This window comes from Hyperolius riggenbachi, chromosome 4 (assembly GCF_040937935.1).
Source record: "Hyperolius riggenbachi isolate aHypRig1 chromosome 4, aHypRig1.pri, whole genome shotgun sequence".
Classification (NCBI taxonomy): Eukaryota; Metazoa; Chordata; class Amphibia; order Anura; family Hyperoliidae; genus Hyperolius; species Hyperolius riggenbachi.
Genome location: NC_090649.1, coordinates 444370440 through 444390352, shown reverse-complemented (window position 1 = coordinate 444390352; position 19913 = coordinate 444370440). Strand labels below are relative to the sequence as shown.

The window sequence follows — 19913 nt, the reverse complement described above, 5'->3', positions numbered from 1 at the left end:
AGGGCACAGGATGGCTGCAGGGGGCTGGTAGATGCCCCAGGTAAGTAAAACTCTTTTTTTTGAGTTAAGGTTCCCTTTAAAGATGACCATTTATGGTACAATTTTTACTGAACAAACGTATTTTCAATTTGATTACTCAGATCGCATTTTATGAAACCGGAGAACCTGATGGGCCCAATCGATCCTGACCGATCACATTATTGATCGTTTATCCAGAAAACTGGACAATTGGCAGGTAGGATGTTTTCATTGATACAATCACAGCTGGTCCCAATATCGGGAATAGTTTGGATACTTAAATGCTGTTGATCGACTAAATATGATCTTTTCTTTTGGTTTAATATTAAAAACAATCTTTGTATCTGACAGCGGGCAAGAATTTCCACATCTATCTGCGTGCTCACATGACTCTTATTAGCTGCCATGGCGACAGTAGCCTGGAGTACAGATTGCCCAGAGTCCACAACACTGCTGCTGGGAAAAGCAGCTCCCCATTGACTGACAGACAACTTTGAAGCTTGCCTCTGCCAGTTTCTAGGAACACTGAGGAATAGCTGTGTTCTAAATGTCATAAACACTAGTGAGCTGAAAGGTTTGTCATTACATTTTTAGAGCTGAACTGAAGAGATTTAATTAATATTTCCCTGAGAAGGAGTAAGTTTCCTGTACACAAAATCGCATCCAATATTTACACTCAGCACTTAAAGAGGCCCTGTAGTGACGTACTAGAATGCAGTAAATTATTCAGGATACCCACTTCTGCGGTAATTTTCCTGCTTTCAGCATCAGAAACCCTATAGCTATATATTACTGTATATTGGTATGTAGCCCCACCCTCCTAGTGATGTCACAGTCTAGGCTGAATTCTGAGAGACCAAGTATATTTTGTACTGGCTTTGGAATTCTCAGAAACAAACATTCCACAGAGATCACCTGACAGGACTAAAGATGTCACCACCTGTGATTCATTTCAGAATGTAAATAAGGGAGAGGAAAGCTTTTGCAAACACTACCTGAATAATTTCTAAATGAAGATAGTAAAATAAATAAATACATTTTTTTATTCATTGTTATTTTCACGACAGGTCCTCTTTAAGGTCTGAACCTCAGAGACACAGATCCGAGGTAATAAACAAACGTCTGTCCTGCAGGAACCAGCGCAATAAAACACCCCATGAGTCAGAGCTGTGACTGTAGAGACAACCCGGACAGACGGGCAGTGAGAGGGGCAGCATGCAGGACCCCAGTGTTGTGTACATCCTGCCGCCCACTGCTGCAGTGATCTGCTGTTTGTTCCTGGGCTGGGCACAGCGGGGGCACCGGACATGGCTGTGTAGTGTTCCGGATGTGGTGTGTTCCCTGGCAGCCTCCTGAGGTCCAAACACAGCCCTCTGCCAGGGAAAAACCCACAGTGGCTGCCTGTGATGGAGGCTTAGAGTGCCAGGGAGGGGCTCACAGGAGGGGTGCTGACCAGATACTGCCGGCCAAACACACTGCTGTCATGTGTAATACAGGAGGAGAATACTGACCATTCTATGTAATGTGTGGAGAAAGGGCAATACTTACCATAATATCAGACTACACAACCTCTGTGACCAACAACACCCTGAGTGAGATTCATAGAATACAGGTCATTTGGGTGCCAGGATCTGCAGGTGAAGCCAGTGGCGTAGCAATAGGGATTGCAGAGGTAGCGACTGCATCGGGGCCCCGAGGGGCCCTACCTCAAGCACAAGATTAGCCCTCTATTGTTCCTGTGCTGGTAATAATCACTTCTATAGATGCTTTAAATAGTAGTAATCATTAACAAACTGTTTCCTATCTCCTACTTGATCTGACACTGTGGAAATCCTTGGCAGGTTTTGGTGCACCATATGAATTGTTATATATATAGAGTGCTTGGGGGGCCCAGTGTAAAACTTGCACTACGCGCCGGAACTCCGGTGATGCAGGGTCTTCGGGGTGGTTTCATGGGACAAGGCAGCGCAGGTAACTATAAACTTTCTTTTACAGGACGGCTGCCGGATTTTAAATTCAGTGTATATCACCAGTAAGGGCCCTTTTCCACCAGCGCGTTTGCGCTGGCTGAATCGCAAAGTCGCAAACCGCTAGCGATTTTACTATCGCTACGGTTTGCTTTTTAGCATAGGAATCGCGGTAGGTCATTTCCACTACCGCAATTCGTTTTTTACCCGAACGCGAACGCGCGGCGGAGCGATATTTGCCGCGATTTTGCTATGCAGTGCATAGCATAGCAAAATCGCGGCCGCAAAACGTCGGGGAATCGCCGGTTTTGCGATTCAGCAATCGCTAGCGTTCAGCGTGAACGCTAGCGACTGCAGGTGGAAAAGGGCCCTAAGTGAGTTTAGAGAGTGCCGGTTCTTCTGCCCGACTAGGTTTCGGCCTTTCTATGACAGGGGTGGGTTAGTGTTAGGCACTAGGAGGGAACGTTAGCGTTAGGCACTAGGAGGGGAGGGTTTGTGTGAGAATATGGGCCAGGATAGTCTGTAGTAAAATACCGGTAATGTACATTACCGATATTTTTACTAGCAGCACCACCTGATGTCAAACCCAAAGGGTCCGAGCACTACACGTATGCACATACAGAGGCCCTGAGATTCAGGGGTACATCTGAGTCTTGTGGGATACATGAGGCTCCTGGGGCTCATGCAAAGGCCCCAAGATTTTAGGGGTGTATGAAGATACTCTGAGAGGTACATGATGGTGCCCTAAGATTCCTGGCTATCCCTCTGATCCTCTGAGCTGCGGTCTGGAGCTCCCCTGTTTAGTGACACGCCCTCTGATCCTGCCCTCTTCCCCCCCCCATTCTTGGAGTTCTGGCAGTTGGGGGTGATCTGGTGTGTCACTGTGCTTGAGGCTCATTCCCGCTGTTTTTTTGTCTCCTGTTAGTAGATTTTCTGAGGATTTCTTTGTATTTGTGGTGTTTGAATGTTGACACACAACTGTACATCAGGCAGATTCCAGCATCTTCTGGAAATTATACATTTATTTACGCAGCTGTTCCCGTACGACCACAAACCAAACTCACATGAGCCAGATCCAGAACGGACAGATGTCCGGTTCAATGAGAACCTGTCAGGATGTGGGAGTTATCTGTACTGACTGATTAATCAAGGTTCCGCTTCTGGGCTGCCAACTTTATCTTGGTCTCAAAGTGAACTCGAGGTGAGAGTGATATGGAGGCTGCCATATATATTTGCTTTTTTATTTCCTTTTAAACCGTACTAGATCAGCAGAGATGTCAGGCAACTATTTGGCTGCAGTAGTGGCTAAATTATTACACCAGAAACAAGCATACAGCTAATCTTGTCAGTTCTATCAATATTGTCAGAAACACAAGAACTGCATGTGCTTGTTCAGGGTCTGTGGTTAAAAGTATTAGGCCTGGTTCACATTAGTGTTGTTTTACGGAACCGGACATACAGATCAGGCCAGCTGGATCCGGTGAAAATGGTCCGTTTTACAGCCAGTGTGCTGTAAAACATTCGTTTTCATTGGTTCCTATACGCTGCAAAACCTTCCGTTTCCGTTCCGCTGAGTGAAACAGTCCGGAAAATTGGGTCCTGCAGCATTTTTTTTGTCCGCTCAGCGAAACGGACCACGGAACCGTATGGCCGGCTAATGTAAACCGGGCCTTAGAGGCAGAGGATCAGTAAGACAACCAGGCAACCGGTATTGCTTAACAGGAAATAAATATGGCAGCCTCCATATATCTCTCACCTCGGGTTCACTTTAAAGGACAACTGTAGCGAGAGATATGTGAAAGCTGCCATATTTATTTCCTTTTAAACAATACCAGTTGCCTGGCAGTCCTGCTGATCCTCTGCCTCCAATACCTTTAGCCATAGACCCTGAACAAGCATGCAGCAGATCAGGTGTTTCTGACATTATTGTCAGATCTGAAACGATTAGCTGCAGGCTATTATTCAGAAACAACTGCAGCCAAATAGATCAGCAGGGCTGCCAGGTAACTGGTATTGCTTAAAAGGAAATAAATATGGCAGCCTCCATATTCTTCTCACTTCAGTTGTTATTTAAGCTCTGTACACATGCTGGGCTGCGGTCTTAGGAAAACGAGCGATCACTGATTAGCAACAAGGTAACGATGTTGGCACAACCTTGAATTCTGTGATGGCACAATGTCGTTGCTGTGATCGGACTGTTAGCGGAAGCGCAAAAATTAGACCTAGAAGTACACAATTCAGCATGCGTGAGTACTTTAAGTGGATCGATAGTTTGTTATGGTTAGGTAAGAGTAACTAGCTTTGGTTATCATCTGAACTGATCTGCCAGGATGGATATGTCTCCATGGACAATAATCACTGCCTTTTACTATTATTGAGGCATTATCAACCGGCCTGTCATTGGTTTCTGATGTCCACGGTAACGTGTGTGCAAAGCTTTACAACTTACTGAGCACCTGCTGGCTTCAGACATGTTATTATGTATCAAGATCAACCTGGAATTTTTTCACTCCATTTGGAGGTCTGGAGGATGTTCATCCTTTGAATGGTCTTAATGGAAAACTTTACAGATCTTCAACCTTCCAGCAGTCTCTTATGCACACATTTAAAGGACCTCTGTCACGAAAATCTTAAAATGTAAAATATATGTAAACATATACAGTGGAGGAAATAATTATTTGACCCCTCACTGATTTTGTAAGTTTGTCCAATGACAAAGAATTGAAAAGTCTCAGAACAGTATCATTTCAATGGTAGGTTTATTTTAACAGTGGCAGATAGCACATGAAAAAGAAAATCGAAAAAATAACCTTAAATAAAAGATAGCAACTGATTTGCATTTCATTGAGTGAAATAAGTTTTTGAACCCCTACCAACCATTAAGAGTTCTGGCTCCCACAGAGTGGTTAGACACTTCTACTCAATTAGTCACCCTCATTAAGGACACCTGTCTAAACTAGTCACCTGTATAAACGACACCTGTCCACAGAATCAATCAATCAAGCAGACTCCAAACTCTCCAACATGGGAAAGACCAAAGAGCTGTCCAAGGATGTCAGAGACAAAATTGTAGACCTGCACAAGGCTGGAATGGGCTACAAAACCATTAGCAAGAAGCTGGGAGAGAAGGTGACAACTGTTGGTGTAATTGTTCGAAAATGGAAGGAGCACAAAATGACCATCAATCGACCTCGCTCTGGGGCTCCACGCAAGATCTCACCTCGTGGGGTGTCAATGGTTCTGAGAAAGGTGAAAAAGCATCCTAGAACTACACGGGAGGAGTTAGTGAATGACCTCAAATTAGCAGGGACCACAGTCACCAAGAAAATCATTGGAAACACATTACACCGCAATGGATTAAAATCCTGCAGGGCTTGCAAGGTCCCCCTGCTCAAGAAGGCACATCTGCAGGCCCGTCTGAAGTTTGCCAATGAACACCTGAATGATTCTGTGAGTGACTGGGAGAAGGTGCTGTGGTCTGATGAGACCAAAATAGAGCTCTTTGGCATTAACTCAACTCGCTGTGTTTGGAGGAAGAAAAATACTGCCTATGACCCCCAAAACACCGTCCCCACCGTCAAGCATGGGGGTGGAAACATTTTGCTTTGGGGGTGTTTTTCTGCTAAGGGCGCAGGACAACTTAATCGCATTAACGGGAAAATGGACGGAGCCATGTATCGTGAAATCCTGAACGACAACCTCCTTCCCTCTGCCAGGAAACTGAAAATGGGTCGTGGATGGGTGTTCCAGCACGACAATGACCCAAACATACAGCAAAGGCAACAAAGGAGTGGCTCAAGAAGAAGCACATTAAGGTCATGGAGTGGCCTAATCAGTCTCCGGACCTTAATCCAATAGAAAACCTATGGAGGGAGCTCAAGCTCAGAGTTGCACAGAGACAGCCTCGAAACCTTAGGGATTTAGAGATGATCTGCAAAGAGGAGTGGACCAACATTCCTCCTAAAATGTGTGCAAAGTTGGTCATCAATTACAAGAAACGCTTGGCCTCTGTGCTTGCAAACAAGGGTTTTTCCACTAAGTATTAAAGAGAATCTGTATTGTTAAAATTGCACAAAAGTAAACATACCAGTGCGTTAGGGGACATCTCCTATTACCCTCTTTCACAATTTCGCCGCTCCTCGCCGCATTAAAAGTGGTTAAAAACAGTTTTAAAAAGTTTATTTATAAACAAACAAAATGGCCACCAAAACAGGAAGTAGGTTGATGTACAGTATGTCCACACATAGAAAATACATCCATACATAAGCAGGCTGTATACAGCATTCCTTTTGAATCTCAAGAGATCATTTGTGTGTTTCTTTCCCCCTGCAGCTATCTTCCACTGAAGTGTCAGGCTGTTTCTTACTGCAGAGTGCAAACAGCTCTGCCTGTATGTAATTCCTCAGTATTTGAAAGCCCAGCCAGCTCAGAGGAGGATTTATCCAGCTTGTAAAAGATAAGAGAGAAGCTGCTCTAATCTAAATAATACACAGGCAGTGTGCAGAGAGGGGCCTGGAGGGGGAGATGCATCACAGAACCACAACACTGAAGAACTTGGCAGCCTTACAGACACAGGCCGACAAGTCTGACAAGAGAGAGATAAGTTGATTTATTACAGAGATGGTGATAGTAGAACGTGCTGCAGTAAGCCAGAACACATTAGAATAGCTTTTGGAACTTGTAGGATGATAAAAAACAGGATGCAATTTTTGTTACGGAGTCTCTTTAAGTCTTTTTTTGTTAGAGGGTTCAAAAACTTATTTCACTCAATGAAATGCAAATCAGTTGCTATCTTTTATTTAAAGTTATTTTTTCGATTTTCCTTTTGATGTGCTATCTGCCACTGTTAAAATAAACCTACCATTGAAATGATACTGTTCTGAGACTTTTCATTTCTTTGTCATTGGACAAACTTACAAAATCAGTGAGGGGTCAAATAATTATTTCCTCCACTGTACAATTAAGAAGTACGTTTCTTCCAGAGTAAGATGAGCCATAAATTACTTTTCTCCGATGTTGCTGTCACTTACAGTAGGTAGTAGAAACCTGAAAGAACCGACAGGTTTTGGACTAGCCCATCTCCTCATGGGGGGTTCTCAGGGATTTCTTTATTTTCAAAATGCACTTAGTGAATGGCAGTTGCTCCGTCCAACTGTCAAAAAAGTGTATGGTGAGCAGGGAGTCTGGCCAGCATCTTTGTATAAATCTTTTTCAGGGAGTGTCTTTAGGAAGAATAAGGCTAGTTACAAACCCGGACGTTCCGTTTAGGGGACGTTATAGGGCACATAACGTGCCCCTAGCGCAATGCCTGGTGCTTTCTGGTGTGGACGTCGGAGTGAGCCGCTTTGTGCAGCTCACTCTGGCGTCTGTGATGCGTACTCTTGGACGCATGCGGCATCACGTGGTCCCGCCCGGCCAATCGCTGCACAGAGCGGCCGCTCCAGGAAGTAAACACTGCACGTCACTGAGTGCAGTGAATATTAATTAGCCATGTGCCCGGCCGCTCTCCCCTCCTCCCCAACATGACTGAGCATGTGCAAACAGTCTAACGCGGCTTAGCCGCGGAGAACGCACAGCATGCAGCACTTTGCTGCGTTACAATGTAACGCAAAGTGGGCAGTGTGAACAGCCCACTTGTGTTACATTGCTGTGCGTTGCGCCTGTAACGTCCCTGTGTGCAAGAAGCCTAAAGGTCATGCTGAGAATCCCCTATGGAGAGATGGACTAGCCCAAAACCTATCGGTAATGTCAGATTTCTACTACTTACTGTAAATGCCATTGCCAGCAACATAGTAGAGAAGTAATTTATGGCTCATTTTACTCAGGAAGAAACGTACGTCTTGTTTGTATGCGTTTTAAATTTTAAGATTTTCACGACAGTTCCTCTTTAATTTTGATTGGCCAATTACAGGACATTTTTACTACTTCCATGTGGCATGAGGGCCAACAGATTTTGAATACTATTAACACATTAGGTAAGCCTCTCATACCACATCGAGGTGGTAAATCCATTCATAATTGGCCAATCAAAATTGGATGTGTGTATGCCCCTCTTATGTACAACTGACAGATCTTCATTCTTCTCGTCTCTGCTGTCAGCACATTGGCTATATGTGATATTCGCCATTCAGTTGTATAGACACCACTGAGCACAGCAGGATAATCTGTTACTTTTCCCCAATCGCTGGAAACTTATACTGTACGTAGGATGAGTCTCCCCTGATTTTGGAACATCCCGAAACACCAGCCTGCACCATCTAGACCAAATCACTGAATGCTAAATGGTGATTGGCTGATCAGGGTGACATCACACAAGGGCCAGGGCTTTATATCTCTTTAGCATATGGCTTGTGCAGAGTACAAGGTGACGGCTGGACCCTGTGACCTCATCTAATAATGGACATCAGCCCAACACACAGGAAGTGATGTCACGTTACAGGAGGTGGATGGGGTCACCAGCTGATTCTGCAACTAATTGTGTGAAAAATCGATCGATGAGGCAGAAAAGTCAGCAAACACTCTGAATGGCGACAGAGAGAAAACTGTGAGACGGCAACTCTGATCTGTTGACATACGTGATTTCCCTCTCATTTTTCACCTCTCTCTCCACTCCCTGCCTCTCCAGCACATGCCCCTCCCCCTTCCTGCACCTCTTTATGCCATCACTCCCTTACTCATACTCCACTCTTAGGGCTCGTTTCCATAAAATGCGCTTCCAGACGCGCTTATGGAAACGCAATCGCAGAGACAACAGACTGCACTGTCTGCTGTTTCCCATACCTCCCAAATTTTTGAGATAAGAATGAGGGACAATTAAGCCACGCCCATACCACACCCCTAATCACACCACCGACACACACCTATTCACAGAGTACCATAAAGATTTAATAAGAAAAATATATTGTTTTATAATTCAAACCACACTGGTCCTTTCTATCCTGGTTCATTTTTCAGTAGATAAAATACATATATTTACATAGGACAAATGAGGAAGAGGGGCAGGGAGATTTGGTTCCCAGAGAGGGACTATCCCTCCAAAGAGGGACATTTGGGAGCTATGCTGTATCCATACATGGGCTGCGATTCATCACTAAATCACAGTGCATGGTTGCCTGCATTTCATGGCGACTGCGCCCGCGATCCCATTCAGTATAATGAATGGGATCGCAAGCGCCGCCCCCTAGGGGAGTCACTTGCAGCTTGAGTTGCAAATGGAAACGAGCCGTGAATCTCTCTGCCTCTCAGCCATTGGCATAACAATAGGGCCTGCAAGCCCCTCAATCGCAGGGGGGCCCGGGTAGAGGGGATCACGTGGGGGGCTCAGGTGGAGGGGCCGCTGCCTCTGTAATTAACACACAAGTGGGCATCTGCCAGTGTAACTTGGAGCTCGCTGTGTACCAGCAACAGGACAGGAGGTGGGCACTAGGACACAGCGGACATCCAGTCCTGCAGACGGCAGTGTTTCTTTCATTCAGTGCCCTACCCCCTCATGCATGTGGTGGTCCCGTCTTCCTGGATCATCGTGTATGTATGTGTGTGACCTCTCCATCCCTTCATCTCTCTTTCTCTTCTTCATCCCATTTTTTCCCTTTAATAATATTTTTTATTTATATAACGCCAACATCTTCCGTGCCATTGTTCACAGTACAAGGCAAGCCAGATATTGGAGAGCATGAGACATGAGACGTTCATCATTCTGTACAATCAGGACATCCAGCAATACAAATACAGACATAGTTGATGGGTGGTTTGGGGCATCACCAATACTGTTTTTTCATGTAATAAATTACAGCAGAATAAGAAAAACTAGGAGGCGGTCCCTGTCCTTATGAGCTTACAATCTATAGTATAGTGGGTTGGAGACATTAGGGAAGGAGACACGGGTTAGCAGATGAGGCAGTGAACCTCTATTGCTACCCATAGTAAATTATAGGCTTGTCTGAAGAGTGTGTTTAAGGGTTTTCAGGTTGGAATCATGATGGACAGGCTGTGGGAGAGAGTTTCAAAGAAGAGCTGACACTCTTGAGAAGTCCTGGATGCATGAGTGAGAGGAGGTAACCAAGCTAGAGGGCAAGGTAAATCGCAGAGCAGGGTGTTACGGTAGTCAGGACGAGATATGATTAGAGCATGCAGAAGCATTTTACTAGCCTCCTGTGAAGGAAAGGAAAAAATTCTGCAATGATTTTGAGATGGAAGTAGCTGGAGGTAATTAATGTGTTAATATGTGGCCTAAATGAGAGCTCAGAGTCCAGAATTACTACCAGACAGCGAGCTTAATTAGGACTTGAGGCATTGGGATATTTTCTACATTGATGGTCACTATGGGTAGGGGAGTAGAGAGAGAAGGTGGAAATTTCACAATCCCTGTTTTGTTCATTTTAGGTTTAAGGAAACAGGGTGGCATGAATGTAGAGACAGCAAATAGACAGTCAGGGACTCAAGATAATAGTGTAGAGAGGTCAAAGAATGAGAAATAGATTTGGTGTCATCAGCATAGAGATAACACTGGAAACCAAAAGAGCGTATTTATTTTCCCAGGCCATGAGTGTAAATGGAGAAGAGAGGAGGCCCAAGGATGGAGCCTTGTGGTACCCCAACAGACACCATGCGTGGAGAGTTGTTGTTGGAATAAGAGAAAGTGAACTGTTCCCTCCTTATCCCCTTTCCTAGTGCTCACGCACAGTGGCGTAGCAATAGGGGGTGCAGAGGTAGCAAACGCATTAGGCTAGAGGGGCCACGAGGGACCCACCCTCAAACACAGTATTAGCTCTTTATTGGTCCTATGCTGATAATATTCACTCCTATAGATGATCACAATAGCAGTGATCATTAACACACTGTTTTCCAACCTCTGACGCTGTGGTTGTCCTTGATTGGTTTTGGTGTGGCGTATCCAGTGGAAAAATTGCACTGGGGCCCACAGCTTCTTAGCTACGCCACTGCTCACGCATCTCTCCTCTCCTTATCCACTCTTCCAGCTCTCTACGCCGTCTAGTCACCTCTCCCCTCCTTTATCCCCCTCACCTCTCTCCTTTCTTATCACCCATCTCTCTCTCACCTCAGCTCTCTCCTCCTCATCGTCCATATATCCCTTCCTTTATATCCCTCAGCTCTCTCCTCATTACCCATCTTTCCCCTCCTTTATCCCCCTCAGCTCTCTCCTCCTCATCACCCATCTCTTCTCTCCTTATTCCTCTCAGCTCTCTCCTCCTCATCACCCATCACTGCTCTCCTCATCCCCCAGAGCTCTCTCCTCCTCATCACCCATCTCTGCTCTCCTCATCCCCCAGAGCTCTCTCCTAATCATCACCCATCTCCCCTCTCTTTATTCCTCTCAGCTCTCTCCTCCTCATCCATCACTGCTCTCCTCATCCCCCAGAGCTCTCTCCTCCTCATCCCCAATCTCTCCTCTCCTTAGCCACTCTTCCAGCTCCCTCCCCTCCTTCTCAAAAACCAAGGCACAGAAACAATTTCCATCTGCAATTATTCATTAATCAGTTACCAGCAGCTTTTGTTATTTTGACAAAATATAATATTTTGTTTGGCTCCAACTTAAATTGGCCCAAATCTCTTGAGTGTTCCTATCTTACGGTTTCTTCTTCTTATCTATGGAAAACCACTTCAGCTAGTGAAAAGCTACTCAAAAATAAGCTGAACTTATAATGAAGATTCCATACATCGGAGCACCCCCCGCTCCCCCCTCTTCCTTGCTGTCCTCCTCCCTGCTCTCCTCCCTTCCTCTCCCATACGTGCACACGCCATTCACACATGCTACGTGTGGGTTGGGGTTGGCGGCTGGAGATATAAATAGTATTGACCGGATAATTATGGGGATTGCAGGGTGGAAATGTTGATGTGTGTACTATGGTGAGGCATCCTGTCACAACAGTGTCTGGAAACGCAGAGAGGTGACAGGGGACACCTCATGCCCTCCATGGACTCCGAGATGAATGGAGGCACTCTGCACCTCGTGTCACTCTGTTTACATGGAGACTAGACAGAGTCTGATCACAACATACCTCACCCAGCCTCACGTCTGTCTCATCTAAGCACAAACATGACTGCTTAATCTGCAGCCACTATTCTGCTTCTAATTCTCTACAGGACCTGCCTTAAGGGTTACTTAATGGGATAAAAAAAAAATAATAATAATTGTAACGTGCCAGGAGCCAGGGCAGTTTCTAGGCTAAATTGCTCCCAGGGCGAGGGTGTATAAATTGCCCCCCCCCCCCCAAACCTACCCATGGGCTCGAGAACATTATTTGTGATGCGGTATAGCCCCCCAGTATAGGTATCCATGTATAGGTGATCCCAGTATAGGTAGCCAGGTATAGGAGTCCCAAATATAGGTATTCAGATATAGGTCCCCCAGTATAGATAGCCAGGTATTGGTGCCCCTAGTATAAGTAGCCAAGTATAAGTGCCCCCAGTATAGGAAGCCAGGTATTGGTGCCCCAAGTACAGGTAGTCTAGTTTTGGTGTCCCCAGTTTAGGTAGCCAGGTATAGGTGCCCCCAGTTTAGATAGCAAGGTATTGGTTGTCCCAGTATACAGGTAGGTATCCAAGTATAGGTGCCCAAATATAGGTTAGCCAGGTATAGGTGCCCCAGGAAAGGTTAGTCAGGTATAGGTGCCCTCAGTATAGGATAGCCAGGTATATGTGCCCCAGTGTAGGCTAGCCAGGTATATGTGCCCCAGTATAGGCTAGCCAGGTATAGGTGCCCCAGTATAAGTTAGCCAGGTATAGGTGCCCCTAGTATAGGATAGCCAGGTATATGTGATCCAGTACAGGATAGCTATGTATATGCGCCCCAGTGTAGGTTAGCCAGGTATAGGTCATAACGGTCGTTCCCCTTGCAGGCTGGGGGATTACAGTGAAGGAGGGGGGAGCAAAGGCAAACTGGAACTCAGCCACGGGAAGGGGGGGGGCATGATTCCTCCCTCTCCTCCGGTCCTCCCCTCCTCCTCTATTGCTGAAATGTATGGCAGTGGCAAGGGGTCTTAACTTACCTGCTACTGACGGTGCTGGAGACAGAGCCAGGCTGCTCTGTCTCCATCACCGCTCATTACTTCCAGATTAGGGGAAGTAGTAAGCGACTCTGGACAGAGCAGTCTGGCAGCACATGATCCCCTCATGGAGCCCAGAAGGTGAGTTTTTTCTTACACCCTTTGCCGCTGCCATACATTTCATCAATGGAGAGGGTGGAGGGGGGGACCGGAGGAGAGGGAGGGAGGAATTGGCCCTCCACTTCACTCAGCTGAGTCCCAGTGTGCCGCTGTATACGCTGCGGCCCGCCTCCCTTACTGTCCCCCGGGCGGACACCCGCCTGGCCCGCTCCTAGAAACGGAGCTACCTGGGGCTTCTTGCAGCCCCCTGCACCATCCTTCCATGACTCTCCCACAAGCAACGGCATCCCCCTGAAAGCTGGCCAGTGGCCAGCCACAGCCAGTCGGATGCTACTGCGCATGTGCGGCCCCAAACCGTGCGCCTCCAGATTGCGCCCCTGTGGTGGAAAAATGTATGTGAACCTCTAGACTAAGGACGTCTCCGAGAGCTAATTGGAGTGAGGTGTTAGCCAACTGGAGTCCAATCAATAAGATGAGATTGGAGGTGTTGGTTACAGCTGCCCTTCCCTATAAAAAACACACCAGTTTTTGGATTTGCTTTTCCCAAGAAGCATTGCCTGATGTGAATGATGCCTCGCACAAAAGAGATCTCAGAAGACCTATGATTAAGAATGGTTGACTTGCATAAAGTTTGAAAGGGTTATAAAAGTATCTTCAAAAGCCTTGCTGTTCATCAGTCAATGGTAAGACAGATTGTCTATACATTGAGAAAGTTCAGCACTGCTGCTACTCTCCCTAGGAGTGGCCATCCTGTAAAGATGACTGCAAGAGCACAGCGTAGAAGGCTCAGTGAGGTGAAGAAGAATCTTAGAGTGTCATCTAAAGACTTACGAAAGGCACTGCTGTTCAAAAAAACCCATTGCTGCACGTTTAAAGTTTGCAAAAGAGCATCTGGATGTTCCACAGCAGTACTGGCAAAATATTCTGTGGACAGGTATAGGTGTTTGAGTTGTTTGTAAAAAACACACAACACTACGGGCTTGATTCACAAACGATAGCACAGCATAACAGCGCGAGTTAGCTACGTTACACGCGCTAGTGAATCACTGTGACATAATGAGGGCTCCCTGCACGCTACACGCGCTAGTGGCAGTGTAGCATGTGTAATCAGGCTCAGTAAGGGCCCTTTTACACTTAATCAGTTGCTCTCAGTTAAAACGGAAAGAAAGCTGATTTTCAAAGTAATGCCCATGTTTTCCTATGGCACCTTTCACACTTAACGCGTTTTAACTGAAATCTTTGTCACAATGCACTGCAATGGAAAAAAAAGCGTACCAATGGGCACTAACGCGTACTAATGCATACCAACTGATTAAGTGTAAAAGGGGCCTAAGAGGAGCAGGCACTCAGCGCACACTATGCTGCGTATAGTGCAGCATAGCGAGCGCTAGTAACTTATACCCACTCTCCCTGGAAATAACGAGCGCTCCACTCGTTCTGCCCTGAGCCCCTGCAGGTCCAATCACTTTAAAGGATGTTATCCTAATAAAGGATGATTGGCCCAATAGGCTGCCTGTCAGCCCATTTCCAAGATTTAGGCCTCTTTCACAGTAGGACGTTGCGTTTCTTGATGCGACATTAAAGTCGCAACGCAAATTACAACACAATGCCCCCAAAAAGTTGCAGTGCAACTTAAAGGACTTACGAGGCCTGATTTGTAAAAAATAAATAAAAAAAGTTAGATACCTGTGTGTGTTTGCAAGGCACGGAGGACGCCGTCCGCGCCCCCCGTGCCGTTCCGCCTGGTCCCCGCCGCTGAACAGCCCCCCGAACAGTCCCGACCGCGCAGCCCGGGTCGTGCTCCCCAGCCTGTACCAAGATGGCCGCCGGAGCTAGCCGCGGCGGCGCAGTCCGCATAGCCGCAAGTGCGGCTGCGCAGCTCTAAGGCCAACCCCCTGATCCACGTAACAGTCGCGTGGATCAGGGAGTTGGCCTTAGAGCTGCGCAGCCGCACTCGCGGCTATGCGGACTGCGCAGCCGCGGCCAGCTCCGGCGGCCATCTTTGTGAAGGCTGGAGAGCCCGACCCGGGCCGTGCGGTCGGGGGACGTTCGGGGGGGTATTAAACAGCGGGGACCCGGCGGAACGGCACGGAGGGCACGGACGGCGTCCTCCGTGCCTTGCAAACACACACAGGTATCTAACTGTTTTTATTTATGTTTTACAAATCAGGCCTCGTAAGTCCTTTAAAGGGTACCAGAGATGTACCGTAGCTGAGAAAATGAAAAAGAAGTTATACATACCTGGGGCTTCCTCCAGCCCCATACGCGCTGATCGATCCCATGCCGCCGTCCACCGCTGCCCGCAAGAACGGGCTCTCGTCGCTGACGTCATCAGAGCCAGCTACGCAGGAGAAATGCGCCCTCTACGTATCTCTCCATACACTGCTGCAGAGATACGCAAAGAGCGCACCTCTGCTACGCTTATACTGGCTCCGACTGATGGAACAGCGCGGAGCCGGTTCTCGTAGCTGCGGGCAGAGGAGGATGGCAGCGTGGGTTCGATCAGCACGTATGGGCCTGGAGGAAGCCCCAGGTATGTATAAAATCTTTATTTTTTTTAGCTCTGGTTCCCTTTAATGCCCCGCTATCATCGCATACAGTAGAGCATACAGGCAATGAAAAGTACAGTATGTTTCCAGGTCATTACTGAGCATGTGCAAACAGTCCAACGCAGCTAATAACGTGTGTAATGCACAGCATGCAGCACTTTCACTTAACGTGCAGCGTTAGTCACCAACGCAACGCGTGCACTGTGAATGGGGCATTGATTTTTCATTGCAGTGAGTTATTCTGCATTAAATGGTGTTTTAACGTATGACTTTAACGTTGCACTGTGAAAGAGGCTTAAGTGTTTGTGTTGCCCACTTGTCCTTTGAACAATTGCTTCCATAGCAGTGCAAAATGTTTTGTGTACTATTAGGGGGCACTTATTGCGCTTTCTGCATGTGATTTCACCTATGTGTTCTGCAATTTTGCCATTTTTTTCTCTTCTGATTGTTCATGGTTGGTGTTTTTACGATTTTTGTGTTCCTATGCATATTTACGTTTGTTTGTTTTTTCCTCGTGAGTACAGTTGAAGTTTATTTGCATGAAAGTGTGTCTTAATTACTTCAAAATCACTCATGATTGCTTTTGCAAAACCCGTTTTTGCCTGCACCCTCGTTGATTTGCACCGCAACCTGAATCCCACATTGCACAGAAAAATATGGAACACCACCATTACCAAAACCATAGCGATTTCTGATACGCGATTTTTCACATACTGCATATAAATCTTGCTCGTAATGTATTTCAGTAGTAATGCGTTGTTGTTTTGATGCATCTTTTGCATCCGTTTTAACTAAATTATGCCTGATGTGTTTCCTGTTATCCTGTCTCATGAATATGGTTGAATAAAAAATGCATACTTCAAAAGCAGTGGAAAAAAAACAAAACAGTAAAATGCACATATTAAAAAAAAGTGGGCTTGAAAGGGTATTTTTTGCGTTAGGCTTTGGTTTAGGACAGGGCCTCTTTGCACAGCTGCTCTGTGAGTTGTAGATGGGTTCAGTCACGTAAGGATGATGTTGGGGATATGGGCTTCATGTAATAGCACACGTGTGACAGAAAGAGAGGTGTCAGCTGTATGGGGAATCCCTTGTCCCCTCTGCCCCAGTGACATCACAGTGACATCATCAGCCTCCTTATCAGGGTCACCGCAGGCAGCCACTGTACGTGCGACCAACTCTTATCACCTCTCCATCCCAGAGGGTGTGTGCGCTACCAGCCAGCCCAGGAATCTGTGACTGGGGGACCCCACAGTGGCCCACGTACACCAGAGAGCAACAAATCCATAATACATTAACTAAGAGTGTCCCACATGCCCCAATCCACAATGCCTCCAACACTGTCCACAGCACAATCATCCTGAAACACCCAACAGTAGGTGGTTCTCAGTATCTGCTCTTATTCTGTGTATATGGAGGCTGGACAGTATGGCTTCTCTTGTCCTGTATGCCGGGTGTAATTCTCAGTATCTGCTCTTATTCTGTATATATGGAGGCTGCACAGTATGGCTTCTCTTGTCCTGTATGCCGGGTGTAATTCTCAGTATCAGCTCTTATTCTGTATGTATGGAGGCTGCACAGTATGACTTCTCTTGTCCTGTATGCCGGGTGTAATTCCCAATATCTGCTCTTATTCTGTATGTATGGAGGCTGCACAGTATGACTGCTCTTGTCCTGTATGTCAGGTGTAATTCTCAGTATCGCCTCTTATTCTGTATGTGTGGAGGCTGCACAGTATGACTTCTCTTGTCCTGCATGCTGGGTATAATTCTCAGTATCTGCTCTTATTCTGTATATATGGAGGCTGCACAGTATGACTTCTCTTGTCCTGTATGCCGGGTGTAATTCCCAATATCTGCTCTTATTCTGTATGTATGGAGGCTGCACAGTATGGCCTCTCTCTCTTGTCCTGTATGCCACATGTAATTCTCAGTATCTGCTCTTATTCTGTATGTATGGAGGCTGCACAGTATGACTTCTCTTGTCCTGTATGCCACATGTAATTCTCAGTATCTGCTCTTATTCTGTATGTATGGAGGCTGCACAGTATGACTTCTCTTGTCCTGTATGCCGGGTGTAATTCCCAATATCTGCTCTTATTCTGTATGTATGGGGGCTGCACAGTATGGCCTCTCTTGTCCTGTATGCCGCATGTAATTCTCAGTATCTGCTCTTATTCTGTATGCATGGAGGCTGCACAGTATGACTTCTCTTGTCCTGTATGCCGGGTGTAATTCCCAATATCTGCTCTTATTCTGTATGTATGGAGGCTGCACAGTATGACTGCTCTTGTCCTGTATGTCAGGTGTAATTCTCAGTATCGCCTCTTATTCTGTATGTGTGGAGGCTGCACAGTATGACTTCTCTTGTCCTGTATGCCGGGTGTAATTCCCAATATCTGCTCTTATTCTGTATGTATGGAGGCTGCACAGTATGGCTTCTCTTGTCCTGTATGCTGGGTGTAATTCTCAGTATCTGCTCTTATTCTGTATGTATGGAGGCTGCACAGTATGGCTTCTCTTGTCCTGTATGCCGCATGTAATTCTCAGTATCTGCTCTTATTCTGTATGTATGGAGGCTGCACAGTATGGCTTCTCTTGTCCTGTATGCCGCGTGTAATACTCAGTATCGCCTCTTATTCCTTATGTATGGAGGTTGCACAGTATGACTTCTCTTGTCCTGTATGCCGTGTGTAATTCTCAGTGTCTGCTCTTATTCTGTATGTATGGAGGCTGCACAGTATGACTTCTCTTGTCCAGTATGCCGGGTGTAATTCTCAGTATCGCCTCTTATTCTGTATGTATGGAGGCTGCACAGTATGACTTCTCTTGTCCTGTATGCCGGGTGTAATTCCCAATATCTGCTCTTATTCTGTATGTATGGAGGCTGCACAGTATGACTGCTCTTGTCCTGTATGTCAGGTGTAATTCTCAGTATCGCCTCTTATTCTGTATGTGTGGAGGCTGCACAGTATGACTTCTCTTGTCCTGTATGCCGGGTGTAATTCCCAATATCTGCTCTTATTCTGTATGTATGGAGGCTGCACAGTATGGCCTCTCTCTCTTGTCCTGTATGCCACATGTAATTCTCAGTATCTGCTGTTATTCTGTATGTATGGAGGCTGCACAGTATGACTTCTCTTGTCCTGTATGCCGGGTGTAATTCTCAGTATCTGCTCTTATTCTGTATGTATGGTTGCTGCACAGTAGGACTTCTCTTGTCCTGTATGCCAGGTGTAATTCTCAGTATCAGCTCTTATTCTGTATGTATGGAGGCTGCACAGTATTGCTTCTCTTGTCCTGTATGCCGCATGTAATTCTCAGTATCTGCTCTTATTCTGTATGTATGGAGGCTGCACAGTATGGCTTCTCTTGTCCTGTATGCCGGGTGTAATTCTCAGTATCTGCTCTTATTCTGTATATATGAAGGCTGCACAGTATGGCTTCTCTTGTCCTGTATGCCGGGTGTAATTCTCAGTATCAGCTCTTATTCTGTATGTATGGAGGCTGCACAGTATGACTTCTCTTGTCCTGTATGCCGGGTGTAATTCCCAATATCTGCTCTTATTCTGTATGTATGGGGGCTGCACAGTATGGCCTCTCTTGTCCTGTATGCCGCATGTAATTCTCAGTATCTGCTCTTATTCTGTATGTATGGAGGCTGCACAGTATGACTTCTCTTGTCCTGCATGCTGGGTATAATTCTCAGCATCTGCTCTTATTCTGTATGTATGGAGGCTGCACAGTATGACTTCTCTTGTCCTGTATGCCGGGTGTAATTCCCAATATCTGCTCTTATTCTGTATGTATGGAGGCTGCACAGTATGACTGCTCTTGTCCTGTATGTCAGGTGTAATTCTCAGTATCGCCTCTTATTCTGTATGTGTGGAGGCTGCACAGTATGACTTCTCTTGTCCTGTATGCCGGGTGTAATTCCCAATATCTGCTCTTATTCTGTATGTATGGAGGCTGCACAGTATGGCCTCTCTCTCTTGTCCTGTATGCCACATGTAATTCTCAGTATCTGCTCTTATTCTGTATGTATGGTTGCTGCACAGTAGGACTTCTCTTGTCCTGTATGCCAGGTGTAATTCTCAGTATCAGCTCTTATTCTGTATGTATGGAGGCTGCACAGTATGGCTTCTCTTGTCCTGTATGCCGCATGTAATTCTCAGTATCTGCTCTTATTCTGTATGTATGGAGGCTGCACAGTATGGCTTCTCTTGTCCTGTATGCCGCGTGTAATACTCAGTATCG

General features: G+C 46.2%; 1 protein-coding gene across 1 annotated transcript in view; it reads left to right on the top strand.

The window, feature by feature from the left end:
- The first annotated feature begins 213 nt into the window (after nt 1-213).
- SLC29A1 (solute carrier family 29 member 1 (Augustine blood group)) overlaps nt 214-19913 on the top strand; it is a 151697-nt gene continuing 131997 nt past the window's right edge. Inside the window, exon 1 of the mRNA XM_068232659.1 lies at nt 214-235. The gene's annotated coding sequence lies outside the window, so the exon portion shown is untranslated. The remainder of the gene's footprint in view (nt 236-19913) is intronic.